At 35.3% G+C, this 27,679-nt stretch overlaps 1 protein-coding gene across 16 annotated transcripts in view; it reads right to left on the bottom strand.

Moving 5' to 3' along the window:
• LOC145284430 (lachesin-like) overlaps positions 1–27,679 on the bottom strand; it is a 1,332,212-nt gene that overhangs the window by 200,540 nt on the left and 1,103,993 nt on the right. The gene's annotated exons all lie outside the window — the stretch shown is intronic.

Below are 27,679 nucleotides of genomic sequence, written 5' to 3'. Positions count from 1 at the left end.
TATATTTATCGGCACATCATCGATTATTGGCCAAATGCTGGCCAATAGCAGAGTTAAGGCTGTAGAGGAAGGGAGCTTATCAGATCCTATCCTTCCCTGTCTAATCTTGGATGGAACATGCTGGTTTATAGGAGTTAGCAAATGCAAAGATGTTCGCTTGACATAACCAGCATCACACTGGCATTAAAATTGGTAAACAATATTACTATTTGGGGTGTAGGGCAAGCTATTCTTGCAAAAAGAAGAAAAATCAGATATTGTAGTGTATACCACATGCAAGGAAACATTAGAAGCAATTAGAAACACTTCTAACAATATGTTTAAACAATTTAGTGCTCTTGTCCCTTATCCATGGTAGTTTTAAATAAACCGGGCACTTCACAGGCCCAAACTTTTTAGGGGATTTAAAATCATCAACCATTTTGTTGATGCAATCATCAATAAGGTCTAATGGATAACCGTTATTGGTAAATATTTCCCTGATCTTATCAAGGCCAGAGTCTAGTCTGTTACACGAATAAATTATGAGGGCTCTATATAGCAGTGTATAAATTAACCAGTTCACATACAAGTCAGTGAAAATCAGCTTCCTATAAATGGAAATGAGAAAGCCCCCTCTTGAACGTTCAACAAGAATATCTAAGAAGGTTACCCTTCTCACTTTCCATATATATATATATATATATATATATATATATATATATATATATATATATAACTTGGGTGCTATCAGCTAGAATCGAAAACACAACACACAACTCCACCTTTATTCCTTAGCCTCTGAGCCACACCCATATGTATATATAAATTCACCTGTCATTTTTTTTTTAAGATGGAATCGCCCGATCAGTAAAAAAAAGATTTTAGCAAGCAAGCAAACAAACAAAAACGGTCCACAGAGTTTTATATATATATATATATTTATATGATTATTTGGGGGGGGGGGACAAACTTTCAATATGACAATCATGAAGGAAGACTTTTATAATTCATAATTAAAAGTGTTTTAAAATAAAGTAAGAGGGGTGAAGAAGAGGAGAGAAAAAAGTGGACTCAGCTGACCAGTTTTGCTGTATCGAGGGATTTTTTTTTTTTTAAAGGGGGGAATCAAAAATATGTACAATTCAAAATAAAATTACATTGCGTTATGTTATGCATGGGGAAAAAGAGAAAAATAGGGGAAAGCAATTAAAATAAAGATCCTAGAGACTAATCACACTCAAACCAAAGAGGCATTCCCTCTGTTTACAGAGAGAAGCCCTGAACTGAATGTGAACAGTCTCAACTGAATGTGAACAGTCTCCAAGATCTTTAAATGGAATAACGATTGAGCAAGACTCAAGATTTAAAATGATTTCGTGCTAAAGTTCGCTGCACATGACGAGTTTTTAATTATATGGTCAATGATTGAAGACCCATATGTGTTGACAACTATATCTGTTGCTTGATCTGCCCCGTTTCTGATTTTGGTAGGTACGTGCTGTTAACTCTTCCATCCAATCTTAATGTTGTTCGACCAACATAGTTGGCACTGCAACTACATTCAAAATTGTAAATTACATCATTATAATGGAGGGGTAGAACATTTTTTTCGAAAGGATGGCATTAACGTTTTCGTAGAGAACACAACACACATTTGAAGCAAAATAACAATTTTGCACTGTTGAGCTGATTTGCTTTGCAAATTTCTCACTGTTCTCAACCATGGTAAACACAGATATATTGGACATTTATTAACTGTTGGAATTTTACTTTCAAAGAACTCAACTATTTTCCTTTGCATAACTGATCTAATCACATTCTTAAATTGGGTATCAGTAATTATTTTAAATTCCTCATCCAATTTTCATTTGGAGCAAGATCTAAATATAGATTTGTGGTATGTCGATGTAAGGCAACAAGGTGGTGTTTTTGTTACCAATGCATCAGGGAAAGTTATGGACGAGTTACACTCTTCTTCATAAGCTGTAATGCAGGATGCATTCTATTAAGTAGGGAGAACAAATTATTTGCCTCTGATTATCTTCATGAGTCTAGAAAGTAATTGCTCTTCATGGAAACCCACGAAAATATTCGTCATTATAGGCCCCAGGACTGGTTTTGAACCCTGCCAAAGCAAAAAAGGATTCTCCAAGCAGATGGTGCAACAGTATTTCATTTTGTAATGAGCTTTTCATTACTAAACGCACAAATTAAATGGACACATTTTATTTAAGTTGCATCTGAAAAGAAACGGAACTATTCACGGGTTTATCTCTGACGTTTCACTTAATGTTCCGATTTGCCTGCCTTCCCATTAGGGTAGATTTATATAAGTTTAGTTTTAATGTGAACAAACGAGGCACACTGGATTTGGGACAAAAAATTAAACTTACCCCGATTTAGACCTGGTCGATTATTATTACTAGAAAAATAAAACAATTAGATTTTGGAAAATGTGGATTTACAGCTTGGAAATGTGGAATTACATGTTTGGAAATGTGGAGTGTTTAGTCAGGAATTTAACTAAATAAAATAAACAAAGTCGACTTAAGGATTTTCGGAGTAGTTGCAGAATTTGGTTAAAAGTAAACAGATTTTTGCTTATGTGAGAGATCACGTTTGTGTTTTTGGACACGTGATTTGGGTTTTGCTCACGTAATTGTCAGCAGAAATCAAACTGATGGGTAGGGCTAAGACAACAGCATATTCTTTTCATTTTTTGATTTTCGAGTGTGTATCCGTTGATATCTTTTATGCTTTTATATAGAGTGATGTGGTATATACTCGAGAGTCAAAATAATGTTGTCATAGCCATATTGATGAATTAGTGAGAAACGCAAGTGGACGTGTGGGTGACCCCGTTGGAATCAGGAGAAGAACCAGTGAAAATATAAAGACTCGGTATACCAAACTCCGAAAAGGGAAAATATAGTGCTAAAAGCGTTATATTTTCAACATAGAACTCATCCTAAGGATGAATCGGTTTACTAGTTCGGTCATTTTTGAACAAAGTTAAAGAAGCATGGCTGTCTTCAATCGCAGGAAGGTTAGGCAAGGAAAATTTGGGAGCAGGTGATTAAACAAGTGGAATTTGCACACAGAATTTGCTGACTGTGAGTACTTGAAACAGATCTTACGAAATATCAGAAAGTTTCTGACCCTTGGACAAGTAAAAATGATATTAAATTAACCCTTTACGACCTGGTTGAACTAATTAATTCAGTCGTAAATAAATGAATATAACGACATAAATAAAGTGGGAATTGATTCAAACACGCCTTGGACATATTAGTTCAGTATCTTGGTCGACGGCAGATACCTCCAGATTGCAACTGTCCATTGCTTACATTCACTATGCCGCCACCTGTCTCAGAGAGTGTTGGATTTCGTTTGTTGTCATAAACACATTTTTCAAGCACTATGTCATAAACTATTTTTCAACGTAGGTTTATGAAATGCGCAAATTCTCAGTGGTAGTTTAACTATTGAACTTCATAATTTTTCAATTTGGAAGAAAATTATAGTATCATTACCCTTTAAACTAACAAACATTAACTATAAATATACATCATAATTCAGACCATAATCAGTTAAGAGAAAAGAGACAAATAGATCGACTGACAGACAGAGGCTCTTGCAGAGATTTGTGGATACCTATCAGAGGAATTCAACTCAGAATCAGAATAAATATTAACACTTTAACAAAAGACATTTGATTAAAAGGGATGAAAAAGGAGTTTTTGTTGTGATTTATATATCAAGCCATCTCATAAATGTCTGAAATCTAATATCTCTAGTTTCAATAAATTTTATATTTTCTTTAAATACTCAAATGGTTACTAGGTAACCGAAATGAATTCATAGACTTTTGAACTAATAAATTATCTTGTTTCTTACAAAAAAAAACCCGTAACTTATTCAATTACTAACTTTCATCTTCCCAACCATTGAAATGTCTACAGAGTATTCAAGGCACATAATTCTTCACGGGTTTAGACAAATCAATGCCGAATATTTATACTGTGTATGCCAAAGAGTATTCCAGGAAGAAGATAAAATCATAGTCAGTACTTGACAAACGAGCAAGTAGCAATTTACAAAAGTGAAAAAAAAAATGGAAATATATTCACAAATAGTAATACTATTTAAACCGTAACTGTACACGAAAAGAAAAAGATAGGTAGATATAGCAAGCAGAAACAAACCCTAATTTAAAATTTGATCTGTCTATTATATTTTTGCAGATATGGCTTTTAGTGTTGGGAGAAATGATTGGAATTGGAATCAGGAAAATCGGCACTTTTAAGGATGCCGGAATCAGAAACATTTGTGCATATTTTCCGATGCCAAAAACGATTCTTTTAATTATCTTTTTATTTGGTTCTGTTTAAAACAAAACCTTCCACTGCTGGTACTCATAATAAAATAATAAACAGTTACTGATTTTAACCCCAATAATGCTAAAATCTACAGATCATGCCCGAAGTTTATTTACAGGTTTGACAAAATGTTAATATTTAACACGGCTTTTTTTTTTTTTTGGTAATCAGGGAAAAATAGCAACTTTATTGTTAAATATTTAGAGATTTACGAAGGAACGATGGATTTGGGAATGCTGATCATGCAATGATAATGGTCGAAATCGCCCTAAACTCTAGACCTAAAACTGAAGAGCCAGTGCTCAAAACAACGAGATATTATATAAAGGCTGACTAGGAAGCCATCAGAGATCTTATCAGAGATGCCCCATGGGGAAATATTTTTTCTCTTCCTGCTGAAAAGGCACAAATGAGACCACTGAATGGTTCAAACAGGCAATTGAAGCACATGTTCCCATGCGGAAATTTTATAGCAAGCTCCACTCTTCGCAATGGTTTACTTCTACTTGTGCAACTACCATTGCCCAAAGGCAGAATGCATACCGTAGATTTAACCGACATAAGTCCAGTTCAAACAGACAGAAGTATATAGAAGCTAGAAGTAATGTTAAGAAAGAAATAGCGACAGCTAAGAGAGAATTTACTGAAACCACTAAAAACACATTGAAGCACAAAAATTAGGAACTCAAGCCTTCTGGGAAATCTACAACAGTGTAGTAAATAATGAGCAATCAACAATTCACCCACTAACCAACAATCACGAGGTTGTTTGCTCAGTAACCGAGAAGGCTAACATGCTTGCCAGTCGGTTTGCCTCAAACTCCACATTGGACTCTTCCAACCACATTCCACCTGACTTTCCTTTGTGGACAGACGCCACGCTAGACGATCTAAAAATCACCCCTGCTCAGGTGCATGCTATCATAAAAAACCTTGACAGTTCAAAAGCATGTGGACCTGATCTCATCCCAGCTGTGCTATTAAAAAAGTGCTCAGCCGAAGTAGCTCCAGTTCTCTCCAAACTCTTCAACAAATGCCTTAATGAATCTTGCTTTCCGGGTTGTTGGAAAACTGCTTCTGTGGTACCAGTATTCAAGAATTCTGGTGAAAGAACCGATCAAATTTATAACCCCATTAGCCTCCTCCCAATTTTCAGCAAAATATTAGATACCATAATTAACCATGCTCTAGTCCATCATCTTACAGATGCTAAACTTCTGACTGACCAACAATATGGATTTAGACATGCCCATTCCACAGCGGACATCCTCACTGTAATCTCTGAACGTATATACCCGTTCACTGGACAAAACGGGGAAGGGAAGAGCGGTAGCTCTAGATATATCTAAGGTTTTAACAGGGTATGGCATGAGGGTCCCCTCAGGAAAATCAGATCATATGGTATCACTGGTAGAATACTTAACATAATTAAATCCTTCTTAGACAGGAGAAAAATCCAGGTTGTTCTCGACAGTCGTACATCTAAACAATATGATATAAATGCAGGAGTGCCTCAAGGGTCTATCCTTGGACCTCTATTGTTCCTGATATTCATAAATGACCTCCCCATCAAAATTCCCTCTGAGATGGGTATATATGCTGATGACACCACACTCTATAACAGGCACGACAGGAAAACAAATGAACACATATCTAAAGAAATGGCAAAAACACTAGAAGATGACCTCCAATCTATAGTGGAATGGGGACAATAATGGATGGTGACGTTATATGCCGCCCAAACTAAACTATTTTCATTCAATAATTACAAGAAACATTCTCTGCCGCAAATAGCAATGACCAGTGACTCTTTATCTGAGAGTACATCTTTCAAACTCCTTGGCCTAAAGTTCACAGGAAACATGAGTTGGAACAATTACATTGAAAACATTGCCAGGGCCGCTGAGAAGAAAGTAGGCTCTTTCTACCATGCTAGAAAACTACTAACACCCGAAAATATCCTGTACCTCTATAAGTCCACCATTCGCCCATGCATGGACTATTGCTGTCACATTTGGGCTGGTGTATCTGCTACTAGTCTCTCGCTCCTAGACAATGTTCAAAAGAGAGTCATCAATCTGATTGGTCCTTAACTGGCATCTAATCTTCAGCCTCTGTCCCATCGACGAAATGTTGCATCCCTCTGCGTGTTCTACAAGTATTTTAATGGTGAATGCTCTGGCGAACTGCAGACACGTGTGCCCCCCACGACGTAGACACCCTCGACAAACCCGACAGGCAGCTAAATCCCACCCCCACACAGTAGAGATCCCTAGATGTAAAAGATCTTTCTACTCCAGTAGCTTCTTCCCCAGAACTGCTAGACTCTGGAATTCCATTCCAGGTCCCGTCTTCCTCACTGTACTGACATGCAGAGGTTCAAATATAACGTGAACCGACATTTTGCTGCCCAAATCCCTACATAGTACCCCAGTAGTTGCTGCCCCTGATAGTAGCTCCCTAAACCAAAGTGGCAATTTGCCTTGTTTGGGGTGAAAATGTAATATATTTAATATAAATTCCTGTTATCATGCCTAAAACCTGATTAAAATAAATTTTAAAAAGGAAAAATTTACAGAATGTATTGAGGGTGAAATGTAAGTGTGGAAAAAGGATGTTAAATTTTATACTAAGATTTTAAAATGGGTCCATAAATAAATAATAAGATCATCAACTTAACATATAGAAACTGAACTAATTATAACCTAAATAGGGGAAATAGAAGTAAATTTAAATTTCAATAATCGTTATTACACCCAAGTAATGAAAATCTAACATTAAGTAACTACAAGATATAGAGACAAACAGATTAGGTTGGTTGGTTGTTTTTGTTTTACGGCATATCAACCCTTTTCAGGTTATTTAATGCCGAATCCAGTGATTTTGAAGAAATATTTTTAATAGAATATATTTGTTTTTTTTTTTTTTTTCAAGTCGGTTTCTATTTAACCCATCGTTGTGACCCTAACAGGTACTACCACTCCGGGTCAGAGTGGACCTGGGAGCAATGGCAATTAAAGGGTGGCTACATACTCCCCAAAGCCCGCAAGCTGGGGCCTCACCATCGGATATAGTTTAAGGTCATATCCAGGGCCCAAACATGTTATAAAGAAGATAATGTTATAAGTTTAAAATTAAACAAAGATGATTAATAAATTCTAAAATTAAAATATTAAAATATGAATGCACAGAATTTTGATAAACTGAATATTGACAAAACAGAGTTATCTTCCTTAGAAAGTAAAGATATTATGGATGATAATTTAGAGGAAAGAGTGAAAAATTAAAATAAAATACTTAAAGATAAGATCTGAAAGATCAATTTAAAATTAATATTATTGACATAACCAGTATGGAATGAAGATAAACTTTAATTAATACTATTTAAATAAAGCTTGTATCTAGAGTTCCCTCTTAAGAAATAACATGTCAAGTAAAAATTAATTAGTAGATCATAACATGCAAACAAAGTTTATAGGAAACTAGGGTAAGTTGAGAAAGGAATAGTGGAACATCTACGTAGAAACTAGAATTTGTATAAATTAGTATTTGGAAAATAAATCAATCAAATAAATTGAGGAAGAAAAATAATTATTAAAATAATAAAACATAGAAAAGATTTAATTAACATAAAAATAGGTCATTCGTTTAAATATCATTTAAAAAGTAAAAATACGAAAATGAGGCGATTATTAAATTCGAAGGCTATTGAAAAAATTTTAAAAAAAAATAAAATATTAGAGTGGAGTGGAAGTAGATCCAACTGCTTGACCTCTAAATATAGAGATTATGAATGTATTCATGTATGTATAAATAGTATATTTCGATGTCTAAAGAGGGGCTATTTTTTTTTAAATATTTTTAAATGATTGATAATAAGTGTTATGAAAAAATCGTAACGCATAAGGAAAAACACAATATGGTGTTCTCATTTTATATTTTGTTGTCTTGATTTTTCCGAAAATATTATATGCATGATCGATTATGAAAACTGATAATCATGAAGCTTAAATAATTGAGTCAATTAATTTGGACTTTGATTTTATTGATTATTGGTATTTTAATATATTGAAATTTAGGTTAAGAATTAATAAGGTGTGTGTGTGTGTATATATATATATATATATATATATATATATATATATATATATATGAGAGAGAGAGAGAGACAGTGAGGGGTAGATAGATAGTTTCTGTTTTTTTTTGTGTTTTAATACTTTCTAAGCTTTTGGAAATAGACCAATATATATATATATATATATATATATATATATATATATATATATATATAGAGAGAGAGAGAGAGAGAGAGAGAGAGAGAGAAATAAAAAGGAATAAACCGTATTACGTGTTCATCAACGTTTATTTCGAAACTTCCTATGGATGAATGAGATTATGAAACAAAAAACACCAGTACAAAATATTTGAAAATGTTTCACGTGCAAAGTGTAACGCTGTTCTATTTAAAAAAAAACGGAAAAAGACGTGGGGGGGGGCGCTGTTAAAGAGAGGGAAATTTCAGCGACTTCATATAGTCGTTAATGTAATTTTAAAAGATATGAACGCAGTTTATATTCTTACTGGAAAGAAATATATCTGTTGAAATTCAAATATAGGTCTGTAATAGAAATGAAATGAGTGTTTTTTTTGTTATGTAATTTATTGATTGAGATTATATGTATTGATTATTACAGGGGGTGTTTGAATGGTGTGAGAAGGTTAACCTGTGTCTACATTTAAATTATGTTCTTTTAATAAAAATTTACTTATTAATGGCGCTAAGTTATAGAAACCTGCACGTTGTTTAATAGTGCTTGAAATTGCGATAAGCGCAGATTCAAGAAGTCTCCGGCGTGGTTTATTTTAAAATATTTTGTACTGGTGTTTTTTGTTTCTTAATCTCATTCATCCAGAGGAAGTCTCGAAATAAAGACGAAACGTTGATGAACACACAATACGGTTTGTTCTTTTATATTTCTCTATTTTATAGGAATACTATTTCCATTATTTTAATCATATATATATATGTGTGTGTGTGTGTGTGTGTGTGTGTGTGTGTGTGTGTGTGTGTGTGTGTGTGTGTGTGTGTGTGTCTTGGAAGTTTTTAACCTTTAAAACTATACAAAAAAAATTTATTTTTTATCATTCGTTAGAAAACTATTTAGTAAGTAAGTTATTCAATCGCCTGCAATCACTGCACCAACTTGCTCTCTTGAATTCACTATTTATTTTTAAGGGATAAGCAGTTGTTCACCATAAAACACTGTTTCGGGAATTTAAAAACAAAACAGTATATTACATTATGGCTCCCAAGCATTGTTGATCAAACACCACCTCCCTTAATCTTAGGAAAAAGCATGTTATAAATATTAGATCTAGTTTCCTCTTCTTAATTACTTTATCTAACCTATTCATTTTATTAAAATGAATTTCTTACCTGTGAGATTCATCTGTTTCCAAATTCAAAATGGATATACTTTTTTAATTTACAAGTCTTGTATTTAAAGGAGTATGATTAATTCGTTTAACTACTTATCACCCCCACTATGATTAGTATTTTGTATATTTACATTCTTATTTATGGAAAATTAAATATATATAAAGATTGAAAATAGTTATACATATATATACTTATATATTTTATGACTCGGAATATTTGGATGATTATATTTCATTTTGATTGTGGATTCTGTATTTGCATTAGACATCTATTAAAAGAGGAACTTGAAAATTATAGAAATTAAAAAGAAATACGAATAGAAATAATATGGAGGTAAAGACTGGGAGTAAGCAGGGGTCCTCATTAATCCACCAGAAATGGTGCATGTGCCTCAAAGATTTTCAAAATATTAATTTACTTATTATTTCAAGAAATATCGCTGCACTTTAATTTCCTACTATTAATTATATATTAAGCGAACCTTGAACCCCACTTTAAAAATTAATTAAATTGTAAAAAAATAGAAGTAAAAGAATGATATAGCCTTTTGCCGGGCAACACCGTTTTTTTTCTTACACAGACATATTTTTCAAATAAAACTATCATGAACACAGGTTTCATTTGTGTAGCTGAACTAAGTGAGATTCGAAACTCAAAAACTAAATGATACACACACACACGTATATTAAATAAAGGATGAGAAATAAAAGTCATAACTTTATTATATCAAACCATTAAGGAAATAAATTGTTTTCTATTTTCCTTTTTACTCCTGCATCTGATGATAGAATAAAATTGCAACTTTTAATTCTCACCTTTTATTTAATATATTTAAGTGCTCATCTTGATAAGCTTTTATCTATCTTGGTAGGTTTGCGTTAATATATATTCCTTATTAAATTCATTTAATATATAGTCTTGAAAGTTTTTGACCCTTTAAAACTATATAAAAATATAAAATATTATAAATATAGTCAAAATATAATATAGTATATAAAATATATATAGTATAAATGACTACAAAGGCTTTATATAGTGTATATGACGTTTACCTTTAATTTTTCTGATAAAACAAAATAATTTGAAATAAAAATGCTTCCTGTTAAATGTGAAAAACAGGATTTTATTTGCAAATTTTTCTTGTGTCATAAATAAGGCAAATTCACAAATTATTTGGAAAAGACCAGAGATCAAAATCACACCTATGTCGAATGACGGAGGCTATTGCAAACTTCGAACAAACATTTTACCTAATCTAGCAAGCGGCATTCAAAGATGAACACGTACAAGTTGGGGCTGCTGACCATTTCTTTCCAGTCCTGCTGTCAAAGATAAGATGGGTTAATACAACAACAGGGGATTATTATTTCCACGAGGGTTGGGAGAGAACCTGAATGAACTCAACAGCCAACGATTTAGTCAGAGGGTCAAAATTAAGCCAGTTCACTTTGACAGTTATTCAAAGCCGTCGTAATATTAGAGGCTGAGCTGATCAGGACAGAACCAAAGTGACCGATTCTCAAAACAAAGTGGACACTTGCCAATAGAAATTGACAGTAGAAGAATCTTTATTCGCAGGTGAATTCCTCGGTTCACAAATAGACTTTCAGGCCTTTTCAATATTAGACTGAATGTTATCCAAATACATGAAGCGGTCGTACAACCCTTCTACAAAATATCTGTTACACTATCAACTAAGAAGTCAAATTTCTTTTTAAGTCTATTGCTATTATTTCATGGGAAATATTGTTTACAAGAGAGAGTGAGAAATGGTTTATTACTGAAAAATAACAAAAAATAGATGTCTTTAAGCAACTCTCTCCTGCCAAGAAGTTTGTTAAAATTTCTTCTTAGCACTTGATTTTCTCAGTTTGAAGAATATAACCAAAACCATTTTATTATAAGTTGGCCCAACGATTAACACCAAATCACAAAAGTTAAGCACCGTTTAACCTGGTCAGTATTTAGGAGATAAATCATTTGAAAATAATTGTTTCAAACTAATTTTCTTTAACACAATTGAGGAATGCCCGGATACATCCATCCACATTGAGTTATTTATTAAATATGAATGCGAAATGCCATTTTTGATGATCTGTTTGAAATACCATTTCCACGGATCTGTCTTGATCAAGTTCGAAATATGTTCGTAGATCTGTCTCGATCAAGTTCGAAATATCATGTTCGTAGATCTGTCTCGATCAAGTTCGAAATATCATGTTCGTAGATCTGTCTCCATCAAGTTCGAAATATCATGTTCGTAGATCTCTCTTGATCAAGTTCGAAATATCATGTTCGTAGATCTCTCTTGATCAAGTTCGAAATATGTACGTGGATCTGTCTTGATCAAGTTCGAAATATCATGTTCGTAGATCTGTCTCGATCAAGTTCGAAATATCATGTTCGTAGATCTGTCTCGATCAAGTTCGAAATATCATGTTCGTAGATCTGTCTTGATCAAGTTCGGAATATCATGTTCGTAGATCTGTCTCGATCAAGTTCGGAATATCATGTTCGTAGATCTGTCTTGATCAAGTTCGAAATATCATGTTCGTAGATCTGTCTCGATCAAGATCGAAATATCATGTTCGTAGATCTGTCTCGATCAAGATCGAAATATCATGTTCGTAGATCTGTCTCGATCAAGTTCGAAATATCATGTTCGTAGATCTGTCTCGATCAAGTTCGAAATATCATGTTCGTAGATCTGTCTCGATCAAGATCGAAATATCATGTTCGTAGATCTGTCTCGATCAAGTTCGAAATATCATGTTCGTAGATCTGTCTCGATCAAGATCGAAATATCATGTTCGTAGATCTGTCTTGATCAAGTTCGAAATAACATGTTCGTAGATCTGTCTTGATCAAGTTCGAAATATCATGTTCGTAGATCTGTCTCGATCAAGTTCGAAATATCATGTTCGTAGATCTGTCTCGATCAAGATCGAAATATCATGTTCGTAGATCTGTCTCGATCAAGTTCGAAATACGTTCGTGTATCTATCTTGATCGAGCTGAAAATATCATGTTGTTCGGAATATCATGTTCGTAGATCTGTCTCGATCAAGTTCGAAATATCATGTTCGTAGATCTGTCTCGATCAAGTTCGAAATATCATGTTCGTAGATCTGTCTCGATCAAGATCGAAATATCATGTTCGTAGATCTGTCTTGATCAAGTTCGAAATATCATGTTCGTAGATCTGTCTCGATCAAGTTCGAAATATCATGTTCGTAGATCTGTCTCGATCAAGATCGAAATATCATGTTCGTAGATCTGTCTCGATCAAGTTCGAAATACGTTCGTGTATCTATCTTGATCGAGCTGAAAATATCATGTTCGTGGATCTGTTTTGGTCGGGCTCCAAATACAACTTTCATGAATCTGTCTTGTTCAAATTTTAAATACCATTTTGGCAGATTTATTTTCATAGAATTAAAAAATACCATTTTGGCGGATCTGTCTTGATCGAGTTCGAAATACCATTTTCCTGGATCTGTCTTGATCAAATACCAATTTTATTGGTCACGTTTTTATCTGAAATAGCATTTATCCAGCAATCACACATCGGTTTAAATCACTTTTTCCCGATTGTCACGTTTTAGTTTGGAAAATCATTTTCAATGTTGAACGTGTAAATTTTCTACGTTCTGCGAACATCTATTCTCATTTTCTCATCACGTTTTATTTTATGCTTAAGCATAAAATTAAAGATAATTCGTGCTGAATGTCATGAAAATATCCCTTTCAAAACAGCAGGAATAAAATCGCTTTCCTATTTTTAAAGGAAAAATGAAATTAAAATAAATTCTTCGCCAAAAATACAGTCATATGATGCTATTTCAAATATTAATAACTATGAGGTGAGCCAATATTATTTTTTAAATAAAATATATTTTACACTCACACAAGTTGTTCTTTTTAAATCTATATTTGCATCATTTATGAACGATATATTTTTAAAATAGTTGAATACATACAATCGAGAATATTTAAATAAAATTGTCTCCCAATGAAAAGTGTTGTTTTAGGTTGGATTATTTTTATTTATTTTTATTTTTTTAACTTTTTTGCTGTTTCTTTAGCAAAATAAATATTTTTTATATTAACTTTTTTGATTTTTTTTTTAGTAAAATAAATATTTTTTTTATATGAACTTATTTTTGTTTTCTTTTGTTTTTTTTTTGTCTTTTCAGAAAATAAATATTCATGTAGAAAATCCAACACGGAATATGTGATGATAGCTTTCATTATTGTCTTTAAATACGATTGCTCTCATCTTTGAAACAATACGAGTTATTTTAAACATTAGAAAATCATTATCTTCATAAATGGTGCTGCGTCTGTGATGAAGTAAGTAAAAAAGAAAAAAAGGGGGGGATTTAAGTGGGAAATAATTACAAAGCTTCACGAATGGAATTGGCCACTTAAGTTGCCATCAGTTGATGTTTCATGTTTTCTAATTGGTTACAATCGATTCATCACCAAATATAATTCAACCAATCAGATTGCCGTATGATTTGGTTATGATTGAGAATCGGTTGCTTTTTTTAAATCGAAACGATTGCATTAAAGAGGGGACAAAATTATCATATCAAAGAAATTAATTTTCTATTTGTGTAATTTAAGAAAAAGTAGTTTTACTCATCATATATTTCTGGGGCGTGTGCGCGTGTGTGTGTGGGAAGGGGTAAAGTTTGTGTATACGTTTATATATGCTAGGATTCACTCTCAACTAATTGGTCATCTTGAATGTTGTAAGACTACTACTAGGTGTAATGGTGGATAATGTGGACTATATTAGTTTAATTTAGTTGCATGTAAAGGGGCAAGGGAAAATCCAGATCCATCCATCTTTTGTAAAATCTTAAGTATTAGACATCAATTAATAAACTTAAGTAATGTAGAAGGAACAAACAAACAAAACAGGAATAGAAATAAAAATCCACGTCAGCTTTCTTTCTTTTTTAACAAAAGCATCACTTATGTCTGTTGCTGCCATATGTCCATCTAGCCAGGTGTGTGTTTCTCCAGCTCATTCTTGCTTCCATCTAACCAGGTAGGTGTTTCTCTTTCTTTCGACTGCACGCTGGCTACAGCCAGCTTATTCTTGCTTTCACTTTACATGTTCATCTCCTTCGGCGCTGATTTTTTTTTTTTTCCATGTGGTGTCCTTTTTTTTTCTTTTTCTTCAGATGCACTTTTACTAATTTGCATATGCATTCAAATGCTGCTTCTGCTGCTAATGCAATCACTTGGCATCCATTCTTCGGCTGCTGTTGATATTTTCATACACGCTCATATGCGCTCTGTTACACTTTTCATTTAGTCCTGACATTCCATGAGCGATGTTTCTGACAAAGAGGGAGAGTTGCTGTTTTCTGAGTTGGAATCTATTCATATAACAGTTGTTGGTTAATTTTCTTTTTACTTTGATACGGTGTTTATTTTTAGCTCCTTAGCTCCAATGGCTCCCTACCTTGTCTGGAGCGACATCCATTAAAAAAAAAATCTCCAAATGTTTCTGGATTACTTTAAAGTATTTTAGTTAGCATAATATGCGCACAACAGTTCATTTGAAAATTTAAATATTTCAGATCTGCATTGAATTCAACACTAATTAAAGATTTCCTGAATATTACCTTTTTCTTAAGAGATCTTAAGCTTTTTTGTAAATTTTAAACATTTTATAGAATCAAAATTTAAATAAGGATTCTAGACATAGAGTATAGTGTCATCATATCTTCACTTTAATCCTCCAAAGTGGACATGCAAATCGTGTAAAATTGTTCAAAATAAAATTACAGCTGTTTTGCTAAACCTAAAAAGTATACTATGCCAAATTTTGAAAATAACAGCAGACTCCATCCAAATGTGATCAGCAGCTAAGGACCTAATCCACTGCACCAGGGGTATCCAAACGTCCCGCAAGCTACAGGGTGGTCAAAAAGTCAGGTAACATGTTAAAGGTAGAAAAAACAATATGATCCATTATAATCTTATATAGGGATCTTACCCCTCCTGATTTCTGGCTTTGGGGCTATGTAAAGGATAGCGTTTATGGCAAGAAGCCTGATACAATAGCGTCTTTAAAGTTATTTATTGTATGGTACTTAAATATACGTGTATTGCTAATATCGTTTTTCTTTAAAATGTTACCTGACTTTTTGACCACCCTGTAGATCCGGCCTGCCAAAATCTTTAATCCAGCCTGCAGAGCTCTTATAAAAATTGTTAAAATATCAAAGAAATATTTAAAAACGGAAATGTATGAAAATAGAATCATGGTTTTTCTTTTTGTTCAAAAACTTATTAAAAAGAATGAGGTTTTGAAGAATCAGTTTTAATAAAATCAAAGCTAATGAGCAAAATCGTATAAACATGTCCAGGTCATTTTTTTTTATATTGGCCTGCATAGATCTAAAAAATAAATCAGCTTCATGATCCCTTGTTTGAAAACTTTGGAGACCCCTGCATTGCGCTAATAAACTCGCCACTGATGCTAAGAAGAAATCATTTATTTCTTTTCTTAGTAAATATATTTTATACAACATTACAGTAACCAAAATAGCTGTATTGTTTATATCAGACTAAAAAGAGAAATCACCCAAGAGATAGAAAATATCTGATTAGGTTTGACCATCCAAGATTTGATTGGTTCATTTGAGTAAATGATTTTCCTTCAGATATGAGATCCTCTGATATGATTATGAATCACTTAAGTTTTGTGAAAAGTAATTGCCAGGTCTCACTAGATTTGAGGTCTTTCATGTCTGTATATCAGCAGCAGATTATCCCTTTGAAGTGGATATCAAAATGGTCTTTCTGGTGATCTCAGAATATCTGTATATATATTCCAGCAGATGGATAGGAGAGGGCCCAGTCAGAGTTGACTTTTAGTTTTCTCACGGTGAGTTTAGTTTTCTGAGTTCTAACAGTTTCCTGAAAGTCGTGAAATCAGTTGACGTTTGCATGTCTCGCAAGAGAGATCGGTTAGACTTGTGCTTGGATTTGGATCATCTGAGATTTCACATTTGAAAGTTTGTTCAGTAAATGAAAAATTAAACCTTTGTTACTTGTTCTAAAGTTGTGGTTTTATTTTGAGGGAGAATTTTTTAGTCGTAGCATTGAGACCACACAGTTGCGGTGTGATCAGGGTCAGAATTGAGCAACGACTTTTAACTGGCACAACAAACAGATAATCACACCTTCATATGAATATTAAGAAAGCTCCATCTGAGGAAAAAAGTCTATTTGTCGATAAAATTTTTAGGGTTTTAACTTTTTTTTTTAATAAAAAGCCCAGGTTGAAATTGTTGCCCTATTATCAAATTGTTTCCGCCTGTTTTCCATAATCCAAATGAAAGTTTGTTTTATAAACGAAAAATTTTATTAATTTCCCATGTTAAATTATTCATATTTTTAGAACAATATGGAAAGAGTAAAATAGAGAAAAAACACTTTAGGCCATGCCATTTCAAAAGCTAAATGTTTTTCAATAGAAGAGAAAGATCAGCATTATTGTTATATTTACGTTAAAGTAAAAGTTTCTATGGCACGTGATTTTGCACACGTTCCTTTTCCTTTTTAAAAGGGCCGAGTTTTTTTTCTTCTTCAACATTTCGTTACTAACAGTTCTTGCGTTTACTGCTGCTACCTACTCTTTACTATTTGCTCTTACGTTTACAATTTGCTCTTACGTTTTTTATTGGCTGTGAAATTAGTTCGGTAAAGCCTAGTAAAGAGGTGTCTTCCGTTCTATGATAAAACACCACAATTTACCGAACTAATTTTTATTTTCCTCATGGAGAAGATAATTCGCCTGGATAAATTTGATGTTTCCTCGGCAGACCCTCAGGCCAGCAAGCTTTGGAAATTATGGTTCCACAACTTTAATTACTACTTCTCAACTATTGCTTCGTTAAACCCTGATAAGCTAGAAGTTCTCTATTTAAACATCGGCCCCTCTGTTGCTGACGTTATCGAAGGTTGCTCTGGTTTTGAACATGTCGTGGAATTATTGAAAGGCGTTTATGACAAGTCTCCAAGCGTTATTCATGCTAGACATCTGCTTTCCATGCGTTTGCAACAAGAAAGCGAGTCTGTCGACCAATACCTTCAGGCCTTGAATCGACTTGTCGCTGACTGTTGTTTTAAAGACGTAACGGCCACCATTTACAGGGATGAATTTGTCCGTGATGCATTCATTCGTGGTCTCCAGTACTCATTGATACATAATTTCTACGGCATCATCTGCCGTCTCCCTTAAACTGTCTGAATATTGCACCGACAACATTTTCTTCAATGGTTGCGAATATAGAGGGATTGACCTTACTGTGCTTCCTGACTTCTGTATGGACATTATACTCGGGGTGCCGTTTTTGAAACTACACCGGGGCGTTACTATTTTGGTGGATCTCAGGATGCCTTCAAAATTTGCACGCTAACCAAGATCAGTTGTGCCCTTGTAAAATTGTTCTGAAACCTGACCCCTGATTGCAGACCCATTGCTACAAAATCTCGAAACTACCGTGCGGACGATGCCCGATTTATTGAAAAGGAAATACTTCAACTGCTTAAGGACGACGTCATTGAAACCAGCTATTCACCGTGGCATGCTCAAATTGTCGTAACTTCGTCGCCTAATAGGAAAAAACGAGACTGGTAGTTGATTTTTACCAAACTATTAACCGTTTCACCCTACTTGACATGTACCCTTTGCCTCGGATTGAGGATCTCATAAACCAAATTGCCCAGTATCATATTTTTAGTACGATTGATTTGTCTAAGGCTTACTACCAAATTGAAATTTGTCCCGAAAATCGGCCCTACACGGCCTTTCAAGCTGGAAAGCGTTTGTATCAATTCAAACAAATACCCATGGGTGTCACTAATGGGGTTTCTGCCTTTCAACGATTTATGAATTCCTTTATTTCTGAAAATAAGTTATTCGGAAATTTTCTTACATTGATGACATTACCATTTGCGGTAAAACTCAAGAGGAGCATGATGCTAACTTGGAACGTTTCTTAAAGGCTGCCTCAACATACAACCTCGAAATAAACCGAGTAAAACCAAAGTTTTCGCTTCAATTTGCTTGGATACCATGATGACATCCTTCCTAGAGCTGGTGACTCGAACAAATTACCGGTCTGCAAACCTAAACTGCTTAAGGAGTAGATGGGCACTGTCTATCGCCCGGCTTCCATACTCCTTCTTTGCGTATTAGCCAGTCGAAGCACAGGGATTCGACAGAAACACTCAGTGGTCGATCTTGTTTCCTGACTAAGGTAATGAACGCCGATTTCCCCCTCTCCCGCCATATCCTATCCCCCTCTAAACTGGGCAGTTGGGAGTGCTTGAACATCATAATGTCAGTACAAGTAGATTGGGTTGACCATCGTCGGATGGGTTGAGGGTACTGGATTGACAGTTCCTGGCTGCTGTTCCCGACTGGTAGTACAAGATCCCTAACTCTTTGGTAGCACTTCGAGCGGCTGCTCCATCAACAGTTGAATAATATTGGGATGCTTGTAGTGCCATGTCGCGCACACATCCCCGGTGGGCTTTCCTGAGGCCACAGTTCTAGTAGATGGAAGTCACTTGATGGTCTACTTGTGTTGCATGCCTGGTGTTCTGCATAACCACTTGTTCAGCACCCCTTATCTAACTGAAACTTAAAAAAAAAAAAAATGACAGTACAATCAAAAATTACGCTTAAACCAGGACAAAACTCAAAGGAAATCAAATTGCCTCCTCCCTTGATGCTTGCATTTACTAACATCCATGGGCTTAGAACTTATTTAAATGATGTTGAAGCATTTCTCCTAACAAACACCCCGGATATCTTAGCACTAAGTGAGACTAAACTACACTCCTCCATCCTCTCTAACTACTTTAACATGCCCGGATATCTCCCAATCTGCCGTAAGGACTGACAGATATATGCACAGGCTTGGAGTCTATATTAGAAACACCCTCCCCCTGACTAGAGAAAGAAAACTCGAATCTGACGATGAAGCCTTTATGTGCTGTAGACTTAACATGCAACAAAATATTAGGTACTTTTATTTTCTCTACCGTTCTCCCTCGACCCAAGACTGTACCCTAATAAACAAAGTCTCTTATAGCATAGATACAGCATTTCCCTCGAGACTAGCACACAAGTTCATGTATTTGGTGAGTTCAATATCCACCACAGTAACTGGCTTGGATTCTCTAATTACACAGACGCAGCTGGTACCTCAACACATAGCTTCTCTATATCTCATTCCCTATCACAGACGGTTACATTTCAAACCCGTTTCCCTGACCAGCAAGAGCAACACACATCACTGACTGTTTCTGACCACAGTTCCTGATGATTGTGTTACGAACGCTCACAGCCCACTTGGGAATGCTGATCATGTAGTGATAATAGTAAAAACCACCCTAAACTCTAGGGACAAAATGGAAGAGCCATTGCTCAAAACAACGAAATATTATAAAAAGGTCGACTGGGAAGCGGTCAGGGATCTCATTAGAGACGCCCTATGGCGAAATATCTTTTCACTACCTCCTGAAGAACCGTGCGCAACTGAGACCACTGAATGGTTCAAAAAGGCAATTGAAGCACATGTCCCCATGTGGAAATTTTATAGCAAGCCCCACTCTCCCCAATGGTTTACTTCCACATGTGCACAAGCCATCGCGCAAAGGCAGCACGCATACCACAGATTTAACCGACATAAGTCCAGTTCAAACAGACAGAAATATATAAAAGCCAGAAGTAACTGTAAGAAAGAAATAGCGACAGCTAAGAGAGAATTTACTGAAATCACCCAAAAACGCATCGAAGCTCAGAAATTAGGAACCCATGACTTCTGGAAAATCTACAACAGTGTAGTAAATAATGGGCAATCAGCAATTCACCCACTATCCAACAATCATGAAGTTGTTTGCTCAGCAACCGAGAAGGCTAACATGCTTGCCAGTCGGTTTGCCTCCAACTCCACACTAGACCCTGCTAACCACCCTCTCTCAGACTTTCCTTTGCGGACAGACGCCACACTTGACGATCTGAAAATCACCCCTGCTCAGGTGCATGCCATTATAAAAAATCTTGACACTGCAAAAGCATCTGGACCTGATTTCATCCCGGCTCTGCTATTAAAAAAGTGTGCCGCCGAAGTAGCTCCAATCCTCTCCAAACTTTACAATAAATGCCTTAATGAATCTTTCTACCTGCCTGCTGGAAAACTGCTTCTATGGTACCAGTTTTCAAGAATTCTGGCGAAAGAACTGACCCAGCAAATTATTGCCCCATTAGCCTCTTCCCACTTTTTGCCAAAATATTTGAGTCCATAATTAACCAAGTTCCTGTCCATCACCTTACAGATGCTAAACTTCTTACCGACCAACAATATGGTTTAGGCAAGCCCGTTCCACATTCTAATTGTAATCTCTGAGCGTATATACCATTCACTTGACATAGCAGGAGATGGTAGAGCAGTCGCTCTAGATATATCTAAGGCTTTTGACAGGGTGTGGCATGAGGATCTCAGGAAAATCAGATCATACGGTATCACTGGAAGAATATTTAACATAATTAAATCCTTCTTAGATAAGAGAAAAATCCAGGTTGTCCTCGATGGTCGTACATCTAAACAATATGATATAAATGCGGGAGTGCCTCAGGGGTTTATCCTTAAACCTCTATTATTCCTAATATTCATAAATGCCCTCCCTGACAAAATTGTCTGTGAGATGGGTATATATGCTGATGACACCGCACTCTATAACATACACGACAGGAAAACAAATGAACACACATCTAAAGAAATGGCAAAAACACTAGAGGAAGACCCCCAATCTGAAATGGAATGGGGACAAAAATGGATGGCCACATTCAATGCTGCCAAGACTAAACTTGTTTCCTTCAATAACTACAAGAAACCTTCTCTACCACCAATAGCAATGGCCAATGACTCTTTATCTGAAAGTACATCTTTTAAACTCCTCGGCCTAACGTTCACAGGAAATATGAGTTGGAAAAATTACATTGAGAGCATTGCCAGGACTGCTGCGAAAAAGGTAGGTTCTCTCTATCATGCTAGAAAGCTACTGACCCCTGAAAGTATCCTGTACCTTTATAAGGCCACCATTCGCCCATGTATGGAGTATTGTCATATTTGGGCCAGTGCATCTGCTACTAGTCTCTCACTCCTAGACAAGGTTCAAAAGAGAGTTGCCAATCTGATAGGTCCTGAACTATCATCCAAGCTTAAGCCTCTGTCCCATCAACACAATGTAGCATCCCTCTGCCTGTTCTACAAGTACTTTAACAGTGTATGTTCTGACGAGTTGCAGGCACTTGTGCCCCCTCTATGTCAATACCCCCGACAAACCCGACAAGTAGTACAATCCCACCCCTTCACAGTAGAGATCCCCAGATGTAAGAGAGCCTTCTACTCCAGTAGTTTCTTCCCCAGAACCGCTAGACTTTGGAACTCTCTGCCAGGTTCCTGCTTCCCCAACTGTACTGACATGCAGAAGTTCAAGTGTAACGTGAACCGACATCTTGCTGCCCAACTCTCCACCTAGTACCCCTGTAGCCTGTATCCCTAATAGTAGCCCCCTACATCAAAGTGGCAATGTGCATTGTTTGGGGTGAAAATGTAATAAAAAACAATACCAAATCTGTGACGGAACTATCCAACCTGACTGAGCGTTTGAAACCCCTTTTGCAAATGCCTCCTCCTTCAGATTCAAATTCGTTAAAAAGGTGCCTTGGTATGTTTTCTTACTACGCGAAATGGATACCTAAGTATTCACACAAAATTCCTCCCCTGGTTGAAAATAAACAATTTCCTATGCCGCCTATAGATGCAAATTTTTTCGTGAAACTTAAAAACGTCGCCAAATCATTTGTAAAGGTTATCGACGACAAACTACGAATTACTATCGAAACCAATGCCTCAGAAAAGGCTATCGGAGGCACCCTCTTACAGGCTGATACTACACATAGTTAAAAAAGAGGTTTACGCGATAGTTGAATGTGTCCAAAAATGGAAGGACATCCTTGCTGGGAAGCACTTCACTATCGTAACACACCAGCAAGCTGTATCTTATGTATAAGCCAGCTAACCGAGGAAAAATTAAAAATGATAAAATCATTCGGTGGAAAATGGAGCTTCTCCCATTCTCGTACGATATAAAACACCGTCCCGGAAGTGAAAACATCATTGCCGATGCTTTATCGAGAGTGTGTGGTGCTGTTGCTTCGTCCTTGAAGGAGCTAAGTGGCATACACAGTTCATTAATACACCCTGGAGTACAGCGTTTTTGGCACTTTATACGATCACAAAATATGCCATACTCAATTGATGGAGTTCAGCGCATGACATCAGTGTGTACAGCATGTGCAAAAATAAAGCCTTAATTCTTCAGCCCTACTAACACTACACTGATCCACACTACTGCTCCCTTTCAGCGCCTTTCCGTAGATTTCAAGGGGCCTGTCCTGGCATCTTTGAAAGGATGCCGTTACCTATTTACTATCGGGGATGAGTACAGTCGATTTACCTTTGTGTTCCCTTGCCGTGATTGTTCTTCACAGACCACAATCAAGTGCCTGACGAATATTTTTTCTATTTTTGGACTCCCCGCTTTCATCCATTCTGATAGAGGAACATCGTTTGTGTCGGAGGAGTTCCAAAATTTCCTGACACGACTTGGGGTTGGGTGCAGTAACACTACTGCATACAACCAAAGAGGAAACAGTCAGTACGAACTCTATAACGGCGTTAGTTGCCACTCAATATTTTTGGCCCTGGAATCTTAACAGTTACCCCTTAGTACTTGGCAGGACGTTCTGCCTGATGTTTTAAATTCTATTCGCTCCTTACTATGCACTAGTACGAATGCTACTCCCCACGAACGATTATTCAAATTTGAAAGGCGCTCTTCTACTGGTATTGCCTTACCTGTTTGGTTCTGCGAACCTGGAGAGGTACTATTGAAATGGTTTGGCAACAGGAGCAAGTACGACCCGATCGTCGAGGTAGGGGAACTTCTAGAGGCCAACCCTACGCATGTGAGAATACGGCATAATGATGGCTGGGAGGATTCAGTGGCACTAAGACATTTGGTTCGTTTTCCGCACTATGATGGACCTCAGGGTCCTGCTGAGAATACTCGACCCGACCTTGCAAATGCAGACCCGGCCAATTTGATTGAAACAAGTCCAGTTGACAATGCACCTAATGCAGAAAATATAGAGAATTTGCAGAGACCTGCAAGTCCTTCGAATATTGAACTGCTTCCACGCCAGTCTAGCCGAATCCATAAACTAGTCCAGCGACTGGACTTATAAGTAAAACACATCGCCAGTTTCAAAGATAACTCTGTACTTTGAAAAAAAAAAAAAAAAAGTCTACACCTTGCAATCTCTCTTACTAGTGGGGGGAAGATTGTTACATTTCCGTTAAAGTAAAAGTTTCTATGGAACGTGATTTTGCACACGTTCCTTTTCCTTTTTAAAAGGGCCGAGTTTTTTTTTCTTCAACATTTCGTTACAAACAGTTCTTGTATTTACTGTTGCTACCTGCTCTTTACTATTTGCTCTTAAGTTTATTATTGGCTGTGAAATTAGTTCGGTAAAGCCTAGTAAAGAGGTTTTGCTCTGTCTTCCGTTCTATGATAAAACACCACAATTACACAAAATATAAATAAGAACTGGCTTAAGAACATTTAGAACTATTATGTAAATATTAAATATGAAAATATAAAATGATAAAAAATACAGAAAGTAAACATATATAAATAAAAGGAAATATATAAGTAAATAATAATAAAAACGCAATATATAATAGAGATCACTAAAAAAAAAATAATGGGGATCTTTTTAAAAGAAGGAAAAAGAAAAAGGACAGAACAAAAAAGAAAGAGGGTAAAAAAACTAAGAATGTGGACAGGAGAAACAGCAGATAAGAAATACAAAAATATAAAAGGAAAAAAATTATAAGCATAATAAAAAGTAAAGAAAAAAGTTTTATAAAAAGAAATTGAACGAAGGAAAAATCCAAACTTTATAAAAAGACCACAATTATTATGTTGAGATGATTGGGACATAATATACTAAAACATATCACAATCAATTTACAATGGAGTTTATATTAAAATATAAATATCCAACAACGGGTGGAGAAATAAACAAAAACAGACCATCATCCAGATATAAGATATAATAAAAATAGATTAGAAAAAAAAACATTTAGCTTCGAAATGTCATGACCTAAAGATGTTTTCCCCTTCGTTTACTGTCTTCTTTCCTTATTGATCTGATGATATAATAGTTATATATAATACGTATTCCTCATCTGTTATTTAATATATATTAGAAAAAATTGGAAATAAAGGATAAAATAAAATGTATGTACATGAAACAAGAAAGTAAACATGTGGATATGCATAAATCAATATTTCGCTTACTTTAATTTCCTTTTTATCATATATGATATTGGTAGCGTTTGAAGTATTTATATACATAGCGGTGGGTAATGAGTTTAAGTGGGAGGTGATGTGTAGATAGCGGGTGATAATGAGAGCGGACATATAATCGAAACATAATTAGTCATAAGATTTAGATTTAACAACTAGTAACTATCAGACAAAAATCACTAATCCCAAATGGACCAACTTTTCCCCAATAAGAACAATTAGATTATGTTTAAATATTGCATTTAATTTAAGCAAAAATATACAGCAATCTTTTTGTTTTTCGTATAAATCAAATAGAAACGTACAATTCTAGTAGAAGAATTCATTAAGAAACTCACAAAAAAAAGCGCAATAATACGAAGAAAACATTTTACTTTTATTCCAAGTTAAAATAAAATGTTTTTATCTGCTTTGACGCTTGGGGATAAATTTGGACAATGGAATATTTGCTAATTAGAAATAAAGATTAGCTACGAAAATTTCTTGCATTTAAACAAAAGAGAAAAATATTCTGAATTTTCCACTCAAATCTCTCATCTCGAAGGCATATTTTAGTTCTTTATATTTCACGAGATTTATCCGAAATAAGTATACTAATATAAAACGCAAAAAGGAAGGGCAGACAACTCGAATGAAAACACTGAAAACTATTTTGAGCAAGTTAGATTGTCAAAGACTTGAAAGGAAACGAAAAGTTTTTGATTTAAACAATGGGAAGATAAAAATAATGAAATAAAAAATAAATGTTTCATTGAAATACATATGAATGTTAAAATGGATTCTTTTTGGGGGGAAAGACAAAAGGAAAATATCGGAAAAGAGAAAAACAAAATGGGAGTAGATTTGAGTATAACAAATTCAGTGTGAACGAGATGTATTACTTATTTTCTTTGATTTTTAAATCAAAGAAAATCTTGTAGATCTGATTTGCCTCTTATGTGGATGGCTCTTCAGGGAAAAGGAAGTGTTCTTCATATAAACACACACACACATATATACATATGCTAACTAGCCATACTGTACTTTTCTTTTACTAATTATTTCCTCTAAAAATATAGTATATACACAACATATAGTATATATACTAGCAAATATATATTCCCATTCGAGTGTTGCACACATGGTAGTTTCTTCCTTCTTGGCAGACTACGGATACCCACTGTAAGGGTGCCTGTGCGTAGAATTTTTGTAATAAGACTTGCACGATGTCCAACCACAACTCTTCTGGGTCCACATTGTTAAATACCAGTGGCAAGTAGAGGTTCAAAACGACTGAAAGCAATGTCGAGATAAGCGGAGAGCACATACAGCACCTAGAATTCCCAAATAGTAACCCATCTGATATTAGCCAAGCTCAAAGTTGCTTAACTTCAGTGATCTGACAAGAACTGGTGCCTCAATGTAATTATGCCGGATATAATATATATTGCACACATACATGCATATTTTTTTTTTTTACATGGTTGTCACCACTTATCAAGGCCCGAAAGCCACTCAGGGATAAGGGTTATTGCAAGTACAGTACGTTAGTGTGGAGATTTAATGAAGTGTTTACTTAAGAGGGCGGTTCAGTAGGAATTTGTTAACGTTGGACTTGAAGACATCTAAGTCGTAGTTAGGTGGGAAGCAGGCAGACGGAACAGAGTTCCACAGGCGTGCAGTTCTAAGAAAGAAGCTTTGTTCATGGAATCCACGTTTTGATTTAGGAATAGATAAAGAGTGGGGGAAATTTTTCACAGTGGATTCAGCTAGACGGGTATTTTTCGTGAAAGATTGGCGAGGGGGGACCAGAGATTGGAGTTCAGACGAGCACCTGCCATGGAAATAACGATAAAACAAGGATAGGCTCGCAACGTCTCTTCTGTGGGAGAGAGGTTGCAGGGTAGAGAAAAGGGCATCCCCCACTAAGCCACGAAGTCTATTTTGTACTCTGTCAAACACACTACATATAAATTACACACGTGTATATATATATATATATATATATATATATATATATATACACACCACACACATATGTACGCATCTATGTGTGCATGTGTGTGTCTCAGCATACACACATTAGCTTTAAGTTGTGGGTATAATCTTTTTGTTTGCACAGAGATGGTTGTTGTAAATTGAAGGGAGGATGATCGAAGGTTAGAATTTCCCAACATATTACAACCCCCCATTCGATGAGCAGACACATAAAAGGCCAACATCCAGGCATTTATAAACCCACGAATCGGACATTGATAAACATTTTTGGTGCCAAGTCTGCACTGAAAAGTACAAGATTTCTCAAAGTGGTTGCTATCAATTTACAAAACCGTCTCTGAGCAAATAAAAAAGTGTACACCCACAACTTGGAGCTTATGGATGTACATTGAGAATATATATATATATATATATATATATA

This window comes from Euprymna scolopes, chromosome 9 (genome assembly GCF_053919585.1).
Source record: "Euprymna scolopes isolate OS-2025 chromosome 9, ASM5391958v1, whole genome shotgun sequence".
Taxonomy (NCBI): Eukaryota; Metazoa; Mollusca; class Cephalopoda; order Sepiida; family Sepiolidae; genus Euprymna; species Euprymna scolopes.
Note: the sequence above shows the minus strand (reverse complement) of the source record. Positions and strands in the feature narration are given on the sequence as shown.